At 54.1% G+C, this 13,251-nt stretch overlaps 1 long non-coding RNA gene across 2 annotated transcripts; it reads left to right on the forward strand.

The window, feature by feature from the left end:
* The first annotated feature begins 4,730 nt into the window (after positions 1-4,730).
* On the forward strand, positions 4,731-10,168 carry LOC132007395 (uncharacterized). 2 transcript variants are annotated; one of them, XR_009401336.1, is made up of 3 exons: positions 4,731-5,006; positions 6,637-6,787; positions 9,496-10,168. It is a non-coding gene; the product is annotated as an uncharacterized LOC132007395 (long non-coding RNA). The 2 variants fall into 2 exon arrangements; XR_009401335.1 differs by lacking the exon at positions 4,731-5,006 and adding an exon at positions 5,647-6,082.
* Positions 10,169-13,251: the final 3,083 nt, after the last annotated feature.

Raw genomic sequence — 13,251 nt, forward strand, 5'->3', positions numbered from 1 at the left:
ACCCATGAGACGGGACTAGGGTTCTGGTGTCGTCTGCAGATTGGTAAGGTTTGTGGGACCTCTGAGTGGAGATGCCCTATAGGTTCAACCCACGGGGATTCTGGGATCCAGCAGACATTTCTCAGGGAGACTTGTTGACGGGAAAAGCCATAGGCCATACAAGGGGATCCAGATGGGAACAAGTCAGGTGGCGGTGTTGTCACCCACGGATCATGTAAGGAATGAGATGAGCACAGGGCAGAGGTCGGAACCCTGGAAGAAAAAACAAAATGAGATTTTGGAGGGGATCAAGTGGAATGGGCCAACAGAGACTTGGAAGTAATGATCTGCGAGGCAGGAGGAAAGGCAGGGTGGGCTGCTGTCCTGGCAGCCGAGGAACCACAGCACTTTGCGCACAAGGAATGTTGCTGCGGCCAAGACGGCGTTGGGTACCGTGGTTTGGCAACATGGAGCTCTTTGGAGAATTTAGCAAAGGGATGACCCACAGGTGGGGGACATCGTGGAAGAATCCAGAAGGAGCCAAGTAAGTCTAGTCTTTGGTCTACGCTATCAAGAAACCTGTCTTGACAGGAATCAAAGACACAGGGTAGTAGAAGCGGGTGGCTGTGTGCTTTCAGAGGCTGTTATTTTCTGTCCCAAAGCAAGTCAGAAACACAGCTGGATGCAGGTTCGAGAAGCCCCTGTGGATGGTGGGGACTCTTGACTCGATGACAGGAGCAGAGAGCTGGGACGAGCCTCGTGAGTGTTCTTTTTTTTTTTTTTTTAAGATTTTATTTATTTATTTGACAGAGAGAGATCACAAGTAAGCAGAGAGGCAGGCAGAGAGAGAGGAGGAAGCAGGCTCCCCACCGAGCAGAGAGCCCAATGCAGGCCTCGATCCCAGGAACCTGAGGTCATGACCCAAGCCAAAGGCAGAGGCTTTAACCCACTGAGCCACCCAGGCGCCCCTCTTGAGTGTTTCTTTAAGTTGAGGGCAGAGCGGTGGGATCATCGCAGCAGTGGGGTTGAGCCCTCCTCTGTCACATCTCTCCTGCCCCATTCCTGCCTCTGTGACCCACGGAGAAGCAGCTTCAAGATTCATCATTGTCCAGGTAAATGCCACAATGGATGGTGTCTGGGGAGAGTCCCACACTGAGCTGTCAGACTAGAGGGAAACGGAGGGGGACGGACTGGGGAGTTGTGGCACAGGTGACATCCGAGGACAGGAGGGACGCTCAGAGCAGTGCTGCCATTGAGGGCACTGGATGGCAGGGGCTTGGGGTTGAGGCAATGGGAGGTCTAGGGCATGGGCATTTGGCCAGGACACTCGGACCGAGGGTGTGTGCCAAAGATGTTTCTCGGCTCGGGGCAACCTCGGCGGCGGCTGGGGCCTGGCTAGACCAGAACGCTCTGTAAAACTAAGGCCTGATCACGAGGTTGGCCTCGGCGTGTCCTGTCTGGTGGTGAGGAGGCTGGGCTTTTGGGTCCTCCCAGTGAGGAACAGAGAGGCAGGTCCGTCAAGCCCCAGAACAGAAGCACCATGTGATTGTCCCCTGCAAAGCTGGGCCCAAGAGTGCAGCCCTCAGATCACCTTGAAGGGGATGCAGGGCCCAGGTTTCCCACGGGTTGTTGCAAGTACAGGGGGTGGCCCAGGTCCGGGGTGTTCCAAGATCTTAAATGAGGGCCCCTGGCCAGGCCACCGTGCAGGAACTCACGGCGAATGCTCTCAGGCAAAGGACAAGCTCCAAACCGAAAGCCACTTGGGCCATTGCTTTGTGGCCATGGAGTTCAGGGTTTTGTGAAGGAAACCCCATCTTTCTAAAGCTCCTTCTCCGTGCTGGATGAGGGAGTGAGGGATCGGTCATGATCTGAGAGGAGGCCAGATGAGGAAGGGAGGCCCGGCAAAACCCGACTCTAAAGACCCCAAACCCTTGCTCCTGGCTGACCCCTTCCTTCCCCAGAGTGACACAAGAACACGGTGGCTTCTTCAGGACTAGACCCTGGTTTCCATCTGAGAGGCGCCAGGGCCTCAGGGCACCACTGTCTCATTAAGATGGGGGGGGGGTAGGGGCACCTGGGGGGCTCAGTTGTTAGGCCTCTGCCTTTGGCGCAGGTCATGATCTCAGGGTCCTGGGGTCGAGCCCTGCATCGGGCCCCCTGTTCTGCGGGAGACCTGCTTCTCCCTCTCCTACTCCCTCTGCTTGTGGTCCCTCTCTTGCTGTCTGTCTCTCTGTGTCAAATAAATAAAATAGTAAAAAAAAAAAAAAAAAGATGGAGGGGGTTAGAAAGCATGACCTTTGAGCTACAGGAACCATGGGGGGCAAAGTTCATAAGCTAGTCCCCTCTAAGTCCTCTAGCTTCCTATAAAGAAAGCCTGCCCAACACTGTTCCTGCTGCCTGACCGTGTTGCGGCCAGAACCTGATGGGCTCTCACCACGGAGAACACACTAAGGGACCAATGACAGCAGCTGAAGACCTGAAATGTGGCCTTGACTGGGAGCCTGATTGCTGGTCTCCGCAGACAAAAGCCCACACCCCTGCTTCTGGCCATGCCACGTTGAGGCAACCTGGGGTGGATCTCCTTCAAAGAATGGATTCATTGAGTGAGAACTCTACAAGGTAATGCTGCACCAATGGGTAAGCAGAGGCCATAGGGTAGTGAAAGATAAGAAGATGACTATAATGGCACACTTATCCTCAATAAACCTGAACTTCCAATGATGTAAATGAGACATGCATGACAATAATATACACATCCCAAAGCAAAAAAAAAAAAAAAAAAAAAGAATGGATATTGGATATCCTGGGGATGTTTGAGTGGCTCAGTTGGTTAAACAACTGCCTTTGGCTCAGGGCATGATCCCAGGGTCCTAGGATCCAGCCCTACACCGGGCTCCCTACTCAGCGGGGAACCTGCTTCTCCCTCTCCCTCTGCCATTCCCTGTCCTTGTGTTCTCTCTCTGACAAATAAATAAATCAAATCATAAAAAAAAAAGAATGGATATTCAGAGCACCCAGCAGAGGTGGCGGGGTGGGGGAGGAGATCTTCGGGGTTAGTTCTGGCTCTGCCAGCCAAGTACTGAGATCCTCACCTAGGCCTCTCAACTCTCTGGAGGACACTCACATGATTTACCTTCAAAAGAATTAAGAAGGGAAAACCTCTCCTTCTTCTAATGAAAACCACCGGCTTTAGGCACGCTCCTCCAGGCATCCTGCTCTGGCTCTGGACACATTTTCTGAAGCTCAGCTCCAGAACTCAGGCCCTGAAGTGAGTGTCTGTGTTGTTCAAGGAGAGATGGCCTGTGGAGGCAGGGTGGCCACAAGGAGGCCCAGCTCACCTCTCTGACAACCTGTGTCAACTACTCCACTGTGTGTGTGTCTGCGTGGGCCTCCCTTCTCTCTGTCATCTGTTCTGGGGATCCGTCTGTGGAGGGAAAAGCTTCCTGAGTTCAAGGAGAGGAAGAGACAGGGACCCCAATCTCCTTTAACATGACTGCCTGGACAGACTGTGGGCAGAAGAAAAGCCAGTGGGGGTGGTGAGCTCAGATCCCAGACTCCCTGGTGCTCCTCAGACCACCCGGTCGCTTTGGTTCCATTAGTCTCCTGACCTGACTGCCTGAGTGCCCCCCGCCCGCCCCCCCCCCCCGCCCCGACTGGAAGGCAAGGGGGGAAAGGAAGCCATCCATTTACATCGAATATGGTAAGTAAGTGTGGTGTGGTCCTATACAGTCCCTGAGGGGCCACTTCTACAAATGCTCAGTCCCACATTTCCACCACCCCTGACCCCTCCCTCCTCCCCAGTATGAGGAAGGGGTCTTTGTGGCTTACAGGTCTGTTTGATGATGTGGAAAGGGGGTCCTGTGACTCACCTATGTGGCCCACAGTGCCTTTGGTGGTCTCTGAGGGAGGGATGACTCTTGTCCCCCAGGTCCAGCTGCCAATGCCGGTCACGGAGGTGGGTGTAATTTGTACTTCTGTCTCCCTCCTCGAGGACTGGACCTGGTGCTCCCTGGCTGCCTCAGCCTTACCTCACTCAGCTGGCATCTGCAAATACCTCTGCCTCTGGGTCTCATCCTCCAGGCCACGCTCCAGGACTGTCCGCTCCACGGGTGCAAGTGCAGAGTCCTCGAAGCCTCCACCAGGTTAAAGCATCCTTCATGAACCTCTGCTTACGGACCCAGCCACATTCTACATCCCCCATGGGGGATTCCAACCCCCCACCCTGTCTCATCTACAGCACAGCAGGAGCTAAGAGCAGCTCCAGAAAGCTACATATCTCAGCTCCAGCTATCCCTCTACTCACAGAGAGGAGAGCGCTTCGGTCTTGAGGTGCAGAGTGTATTCTGTGAGTCCCACGGGTGAATGAGGTGAAACTCTCCTGTACCTGGAGCTCCTCCTCCCTTCTTGACCACCCTGTCCCTTGTCCGAGCTGTTTTGCCTCTGCCCCCACTTTGTCTGGGGGCCTTTACCTCCTCTGTGACTGAGAAGGATACTCATTCTTTGGTTCCTCTTTCCTATTGACCTAAATTCCCATAGATCCAGGTCAAAAGGAGCATAACGTGAAATTGGCATGTTGTCAGATACAATAGAAACTGAGTTTCTATACACCTCCCAACTCAAATCTATCTATCTATATCTATCTATCTATCTATCTATTTTAAAAAGCAGGTGGCGAAATGAATGGTCACACCGCCAAAGGCGCCTCGGGTTCCCTAGGGTGTGCACAGGGTGTGAGTGGTGTGAGGCAATGTGGATATTAATGGAGGCCTTGAGGAGCATGGTCGCAGTGGAGAGATAGGGACAAAAGCTCTACTGAAGGGGGGGTTGTGCAGGAGAAGTTGAAGCAGTTTTGCTTCGAAAGGTACAGATCCGGTGCCAGTAGCTGCAGGATGACTTGAGGGAAGGCAGTGAGGGTTTACCCCCCCTTTATTGTGGAATGATCCAATGTAGAGAGAGCAGGAGAGAAGAGACATCATCGCAAGAGCAAATTCGCTGAGAAGGTGTAAGGCAAGGGATCCTGAGCAGAGGTGAGGGGCTGGTTGCAGTGCAGAGCACGTATGTATGCATGCATGCTAAAGGGGCAGCAGAGAATGCCAGGACGGAGTTTGGGAAAGCTTGGGAAGTCCCCCCTGATTGCTACTGTCCTCCATGAATTCGTAGGCAGTTGCAACAGACTGGAACAGAGCTGCGAAGGAATGAGGTAGTAGAGTGGGAAGGATGAGTGGAAATGAAAGGCAGTTCTCTTCTGGCCATGGGATTAACATAAAGGAATTCAGTAAGAGTTTTAAATCGCTCCATCAATGCTCTGCTGCTCACATACAGACAGGGAGTGTTTGTTACCCAGGGTGAACCTTGAGGTGGCCCTGTGATCAGGGCTGTACCCCGCCTCCGCCGACCCCACCCACCTAAGGCTGAATGCTGGGGCTGTAGAAGCATTCGACGGAGGGAGCTGGAGAACCAGGGCTTTCGGTTCCGGGTGATGAGAGGAAAGCTGCAGGGAACACCAGCGAGGGGCGCGGGGTTTCCTGAGCCCCAGGACGCGTCCGTGGGCGGGGCGATACGCCCCCAGGGGAGAAGGAGAACATCCCTGGGGCGGAGAGGCCCGGGACGGCCGCGTCCTCTACCTGAGCCTTCAGGGCGCCCTGGAGGCATCAAAGGGGGGGGGGGGGGGGGGGGGGGGGGGGGGGGACAGTGAATGTGTCACGGGACTGGCGTGTTCACAGGCAGGGGTTGGGAGAAGGACAATAAACAGGGGACCCGTACAACTGCCGCACGAGGGCACCGGAGCTCTAGAGACTCTGGCGACCGATACCCGAATATCACCGTTCCGGGGCTCCCCGACGGAACCAGGGGCAGAACCCGGCGTCAACGTCATTCCACACCGGGGCGCAACGCCGACGAGTCTCCCTCCCTGGTGCCGGGACTTCCGGCTGCGCACTTCCCGCGGCTGTTGGAAAACTTCCGGGACGGGGCGATGGAAACGTTTTTGTGCGGAGGACGCTGCCGTCTAGCCACTGGAGTCGGTCTCTGCCTTCCTCTGCCCCTCGGCTGCAATACACGGGGCTCCCACAGAATCGCTCTGCACCTCGCCTCCCAGGGAATGGTAGTCAAAGGCAACTTTTTGTTTTGCACAGTTCGGTGCTCAGTTTCTCTGGCCGCTTGGTGGCACTGTTGCGCCGCGCGGCTTTCCTCACAGCCTCTTCCCCCGCCCGCTGTGCTTGAAAAAAGCGGCCGCCGGTTGTTTTCTTAAAACAAAAAGGAGGGGGGGGCAGTTACTGCTCTCTGCGCTTGCGCGAGCACGCTGCCTAAAACTGGATCTCTCCGGTTCCCGGTCCTAGGGCCTTTGTGAATACGTGCGGCCCTGGCTGGGCGTCTCTTTGATTGTTCCTGGGGGAGTTCAGCAGCCTTTCTTTCTCCGTGTGCGAGTGCCCTGCTCAGTGGCTCTCCCTAAGCCCCAGACCGATACCAGACGCCGAGGGGAACCTGTACTGGGAAGTGTTTAATGAAAGGGTGTAAAGCTAGAGTTCGGGGTCAGGGAAAGTTCTGGAGATGGGGGATGCCAGGGATGGTGGCACAACGGTGTCAACTTGCTGACGCTCCTGTCTGTTCACTTAAATGGTTTAATTTTAAATTAAAATGGTAAATTTTGTGTTCTAGATACGTTAGCACCCCGAAGAGTGAAAGAAAACCTCTCTCTGTTGAAGGTGACATAGCCTAGAAGTCGTTGGAAAGAAGTAGTCGCACAAATGGGGCGAAAAGAAAGGCAGGTGTCAGATAAGCCTGCCCTTTCAGGTATCAGAAAGAGCAGGTAGGTAACCCATGTAAAAAGGTATGTCGTCCCTCTGCCCCTTGATCTGGTTTCTGCCTCCATCCCCTCCTCTGGGTCCCAGACCAAGGCCCCCGCCCCCCGCCCCCCACCTCCCGGGGTCGCTCAGGCCCCAGGTGCTGTACTGTCCCACGCTGGAAGGAGCGCCTCTGGGTACACACGTGTGCACCTGTGTGTGCGTGCCCAGGACCCTTGTGACAGGCAGATGTGTTGACAGTCACAGCGCCCCGCCCTGTCTGTGGGTGGACGCCCACACCATTCATCCTGTGTTTTAGTTTAAACCCTTTTGTCTTCTTGGCGGGTTTTTTCCTCTCCAGTCTGATGGATGAAGCTTTAGTTGCCTAGTAACCGGGTTATTCCCCCGCGCCCCCCCCCCTTAACATCTATTCCCAAAAGAGAGCCAGGTGGAGACAAGGGCTTTCTCAGTCCTGGACCTTCAGCTGGGCTGATGCCTGAGCTGAGCGACCCAGGGAGGGGGAACGGAATGACGTTGCCATGACAACAGACTCCCACACTTCCTTCCAGGACAAGGGCCCCTCTCCCTCCCTCTGCCTGCCTGCTGGGCTCTCCACTGAGAATGGGAGTGTGCTTTGGCCAGCACCGAGGGGTTCCCTGTGTGGTCCAGGGTGCAGGGGAGAGGGGTAATCCTGGGCTGTCTCCTGAAGGGACCAGAGTCCCAGAGAACGCGTTCTGTACAACCCTGAGGCCCCAGGAGAGCATGGAGACTATGAACCCATAGTGGCTCTAAATGTGGTTCTGGGATTTTCTCCAGCAGTCCACAGTGCTGCACCGGTTTCTGAAGCCAGGCTCCGAGGCCCAGACTCTGGAAATCAGGGCCTGTGTTGTGAAAGGAGGATGGAGCCTGGCATGGCTTGCGGGGGCAATGACAGACTGGAGAAGGACCGGGTCGCCTGGGTGACAGTTCTCCTGAGTGACAACGGCACTTGTGTGTCTGGTCTGCTCTTCCTTCTGTGCTCCGTGTTGGGGTCCACTTACGGGATGGGAACCATGGTCCTAGTTCAAGGAGAGGACAAGGTAGAGATGCCCCGGTCTCCTCTAAGATGGACTGATTGGAGGGTGGACAGACGGGGGAGCTGCCAGGGGTGCTGAGGTGACCTCACACATCCACTAGGGCTCCTCAGACCACAAGGACATATTGCTTAATTTCTTCTCCTCTGGCTGGTGAGATCTTCAGGATTGTTCACTGTCTGAACCGGCTAGAGAAGGAGGAAAACACCCAGTGAAATCATTTCTTATCTGGTCCGGGTCCGGCCCGGGCCGGGGTGGGGGGTGTGATGCAATCATGCGAATGGTCTAGTTCAGGTGCCTCCTTAGCACAGTAGGCAGCGTGTCAATCTCATAATCGAATGGTCTAGTTCAAGAAATGCTCAGTCTCTCAGATTTCCTCCCCACCTCCCTACTTCTTCCCAAGCTGAGGAAGGAGCGAGTGTGGTGGTTTACTGATCTCCTGGGTGATGCTGGAAGGGGCGGCACCTAGGACATTCTTATGGTGCTCACCGAACACTCCTGGCCTCTGAGGGGAGGACTCTTGTCTCCCGGTCCAGCTGGTGAGACACCTGCATCAGCCATGCATGTGGCTGGTGAAACTTGCATTTTCCTCTCTCTCCTCTGGGTCGGGACCTGGTGCTTCCTGGCCGACCCAGCCTCATCTCACCTTTGCTGACATCTCTAGACCCCTCTGAATCTTGGTCTCAGCCTCCATCCCCACTCTGGGCAGGGCTGTCAGCCCACATCTCAGCAGCGGGGTCCCCTAGTCCCTTCTCTACTTAAGTTTACTTCCCCAGCCTCTGGCTGTGGATTTTGTCACTTTCCACATTCCCCCCTCAGGGAATACAGCCTCTGGGGGCTGGCCTGTAGCACAGCAGGACCCAAGATCAGCTCCAGAAAGCTGAGTCCCTCAAGGTCAGCCATCCCTCTGCCCAAGGAGGGTCATCCTGCAAAGTGAATTCCTCTGAGTCCCAAACGTGAGTGGGGGCAAAATCCTGTCCCCCACTTCTCTGCTGTAGCTCTCTTGTCCCCTCCCATAGAGGGGAGACTGAGCCTCGAGAGCCTTCCCTCCATTTGTCACTTCCTCCGTGTGTCTTGTACTTCTCTGAGGCTAGACAGAACATTCTTCTTTTGCTTGACCCTCATGCTCACAGGGCTCCCCCATAGTATATCCAGACCCCAAAGAGGAACTCTGGGAATTGCCCGGCCGCCTGGAACTGGATTTGTCCAGTTCCCCCCTGAGGGCTCTCGTGAAGACACGCTGTCCCTGACAAAACCGTTCTGCGGTACCACTTGGCCTCTCTTTGCTTGCTGCCTGGGTGCCTCAGCAGCTTCTTTTTCTTCCTGTCCCGGTTGCCTGCCCAGTGGCTCTCCCTAAGCCCCAGCTGTTAAAAGACGCCCAGGGGAACCTGTACTGGGAAGTGTTGAATGAAAGGGTATAAAGCTAGAGCTTGCTTGACCTTCATGTTCACAAGCCTCCCCAGAGTATGTCCAGATCCCAAAGGGAAACTTTAGGATTTGCTGCCCCCTTTTTTTTTTTTCCTGAGAAAGGGGATTGGCTAACAGATAAAGAAACACAAAATAGAAGGGATTACCAAACATGAATGCCTGTGCCCTCATCAGCAGGACAAGATGTATAAAAGTAAACTCAGAGTTCAAAGACAGACACCATGTTTTAACAGGGTCCTAGGAGATGCTGTGTCAGCAGTTTTCATGGCGGTGCCCAGAGAGCCTTGCTCCTCAGTCCTCTGTTCCCACCAGCGCCTGGTAACCGTGCAGGAGAGCTGGGCAGCAGAGATGAACTTACCCAGAGCTTGTGATGTCTGCCAGGAGTTACAGGGCAAGCTGGGGAGCGTGTTCTCTCTCTAGTCCAGAAATGTCCTGGAGAGTCGCCAAACTTTTTTCCGGTCTCCTGGTTACCGTGTAATAAATACAAGAGCAGCATCTGACACCGGCTCACTAGTTTCACCTTTAAAAAGAAATACTTTGGGGCACCTGGGTGGCTCAGTGGGTTGAGCCTCTGTGTTAGGCTCAGGTCATGATCTCAGGGTCCTGGGATCTGGCTCTCTGCTCAGCGGGGAGCCTGCTTCCCCTCTCTCTCTGCCTGCCTCTCTGCCTACTTGTCATCTCTGTCAAATAAATAAGTAAAATCTTAAAAAAAAAGAAAAAAGAAATACTCTGATTACCAGGAGGAGCCCTGTGGACATTACTGGAGAATACAATGAAACCACAACTGTCCTCGTTTTAAAAATCCCTTAAATGAAAACGTTTGCTGGACAACTTCCCATTTTCAGAAAAGGATCTTCAGTGGCCTTCTGCCTGAAGTTTAAATACGGGTTCCTGGCTCAGGCCCCAACAAAGCATGCTTTCCCTGGGTGCTTATGGGCGCGGGTCCCACGGAGACCCAGACACGCGGGGCGCTCTGGCCCTCAGCAGCTTTTCTCAAGCTCCTGACCTCTCCAGGGGGCAGGGACTTAGGGGGAGAGCAGGATCTCTCAAACTCATTTTGAGACCTCCCGGTGCCTGCCCTGTTGTGAGAATGGACAGTCTCAGCCACCCTATGGGCTCACGTCCTGCCTGCCTGCCCCGTGTGCAGATGGAGAAACCAGGGCCCAGGGAGACCAAGGGTCTTGCCTGCTGCCGCCATGCGGCCAGAGAGCTTACCACATGAAGTCCTAACAGCGCTGCTGCCCACCCTGGGTGACCTTAGGGTCACATGCTAACATCTCCTTTCTCCTCTCACTCACTGTGGGTAGGTCATTTTAGGTAGCAGTGAACTGATTTAATCCCTTAGGAGAAATCGAGGCAGGGCAAGGTATTCCTTGTGCCTTTAACGCAGACCCATCAAAACTTGCGGGACCTATTGGGCGGTACACAGGTGTTCCTGTGGATGTAAAGGGAGAGTCTCCAGTAACCTTCCTCCACTCCCCACCACCCCTTCCATACCCGACAAAAAAAAAAAAAAGAAAAAAAAAAAAAACAGGTCGCAGGTAGCCTTCTATTCAGTATCCAACAACATTGAAGGAGAGCCTCTCTCAAAAGGTGTTTTGTACTCTTATAAAAGCTGCTCATTTAGCACTCACCTGGGGAGCGAGACAATACCCACCAGCCAACCAGTGCATGAAGAAGTTAGTGTGGGAAGTGTTAGGAAGAAAATAGCTCAGGTCCCAGGTCAGGACCAATCAGCTTACACAGAGTGGTCAGGCGGAGCTTGTCTGAGAAGGCAGTGATGGAGCAGAAACCTTACCGTTGAGAAGGAACCAACCACTTAATGATCTGGGGCTGGACTCACCCAGGCAAAGAGCGCCATGATGACCCATGTCCTGACGAGGGAATAAGCTTGGCATGTTCCAGGAACAGAAGTCCGCCAGAGTGGCTGTCGTGGAGGCAAGAGCTGGTGGGATTGTGTGGCTATTGAAACAGTGGCAGTAGGTAAGCACAGAAGGGGATGGAGAGGCGATATAGTCCAGCGATCGGATCTAGAGGACTTGTTGCTGGACTGTGGGGGAGACCGACTAGATGCAAGACATGAAGAGGCGTGCTTGGGGCATGCGAGGTGTATGCTTCCTCCCGGTCGTCCAACAAACATACAGACACATCTGGATCTCAGGACACAGGTTGATGCGTGAGGTAGGCCTGTGGGAGGTCCTATCGTGTACATGCTCTATTTTCTAATGGCCCAAAGGATGAAACAGCCCACGGAGAGAGTGTAGCATGAGAAGGGCCCTGTTAAAAACTAAAACCCAGTGGAAAGGAAGGAGGAAGCACCAAATACTGACAAGAAGCAGAGTGGCCACCGGGGCTGGAGGAACAACACCCGGAGAGTCAGTTAGTTGTTAAATATCCAAGAATAAAAATTCCAAGAAAGGGTGGGGGAGGGACAGTGTCAAAACCAAAAAAGGCAATTGGGAAGTGTACCAAAGGCATCTGAGAGGTAACGGCTTGGCGAGTCGAGGAGAGGACATCATCCCACGGGCTGGTGATAACGTGAAGGCCCCTGCTGCTCTTGACAAAATCGGTCTTCTTTTGGGGGTGGGGGCAGGCTGATAGAAGCACGATTGAAGTGGGTAGCAAGGAAAAGGGCAACAGAACAAGGGGAGACTTGCTGTTGGGAGCATCAGGGAAATGTGGTAGTATCTCAGAAATAGAGGGGGTAAGGGATGGCTTTATGTTTTCCTTCATCTCGCGTGAGGGGAGGGAAGTACGAGCATGTTCCGAGCATGTCCGAGTGAACAGAATGACGGAGAAATAGATGGACGGGTGATCATTCAGATGCACTGCAAAGGCCTTCTACCCCGAAGGAGACAGGTATGGGATCCAGGTAAAGGGTCTGGCCTCAAGTGGGATCAGGTCGAGAATATGGGTGCAGATCCAGCGTTGCTGGCAAGTGGTGAGCGGGTCTGTCTGATAGCTTCTCTCTTCTGTTCTGTTCTGTTTTCTGTCTCTCTCTGGATGTATTACCGTGGAACATCTTGATGAGCATGGGGTGGAGCTCTGCAAGGCTCCTGCAGGCAGAGGAGAGAGAGAAGATACACGTGTGGAAGACGCCCTTTGTCCTTTACTGGGGGTGTGCCCGGAAAGTAGGTAGGTGGGAGTAAGGAGCAAACGGCCTGTGTTTGAGCGAAAATTCATAGCCTTGGGTAAGCTGGAGGAAGGAGCGGCATGGTGGACCCTGATGTGTCCCTGGGGTCCCTGCACTGGAGACCCCCAAGAAGCTGAATGCTGTGGATGCAGAGGCACTAGGGAGGTGGAGCTGGAGAACAGGGGCTTGGTGTTGGGAGTGAAAGCTACAAAGGACACCGGTGAGGGGTTCCCAATGCTCAGGGCAAGTCCGTGGGCAGGCGACGATCAGCTTGGGGAGAGGGGGAACATCCCTGAGGACCAGGAGGCCCCGGAGAGGCCGGTGATTTTCGTGAGCCTTAGGGCTCTGGAGGCATTAGCGTAGGGAGGAGATGAGCGAGCGTGCTTCGGGACTGGCACATTCACTGACTGGTTCGGCAGGATTACGACTAGTGGCACCCTACGGGTGTCGCCCATATGGGCCGTGGGTTCTTTGTTATAGTGGAGAGAGGACTCGCACTTCTGGACTCCCGTCGTTTAACACGTATGAAAATTATAGTGGTCCTGGGATAAGGTTGCTCCTGAATCACGCATTTTCTGCGCGCTGGTCCAGATTCCACCAATCGGAACCTTACCTCGCTTCGGCCCTGTAGGACACCGTTGTCTAGGGGGCCGAACTTCCTGCATTGGCGGCTTTTCTCCGGGGTGCAAAATAGTGAAGGCTTCCTGGGTCGGTGGTGTTATTTGGGGACCGTTTGATAGCTTTTTCTCATTTTCCTGATCGTCCCAGCCATTCCCGTTGGTTTTCTGAAATACCATATTTATGGTTTTTTGCGAAATATGTGTCTGAAATTTCATATTTTTGGAGGGTTTTGTCG

The sequence above is a fragment of the Mustela nigripes genome, chromosome X (genome assembly GCF_022355385.1).
Source record: "Mustela nigripes isolate SB6536 chromosome X, MUSNIG.SB6536, whole genome shotgun sequence".
NCBI lineage: Eukaryota > Metazoa > Chordata > Mammalia > Carnivora > Mustelidae > Mustela > Mustela nigripes.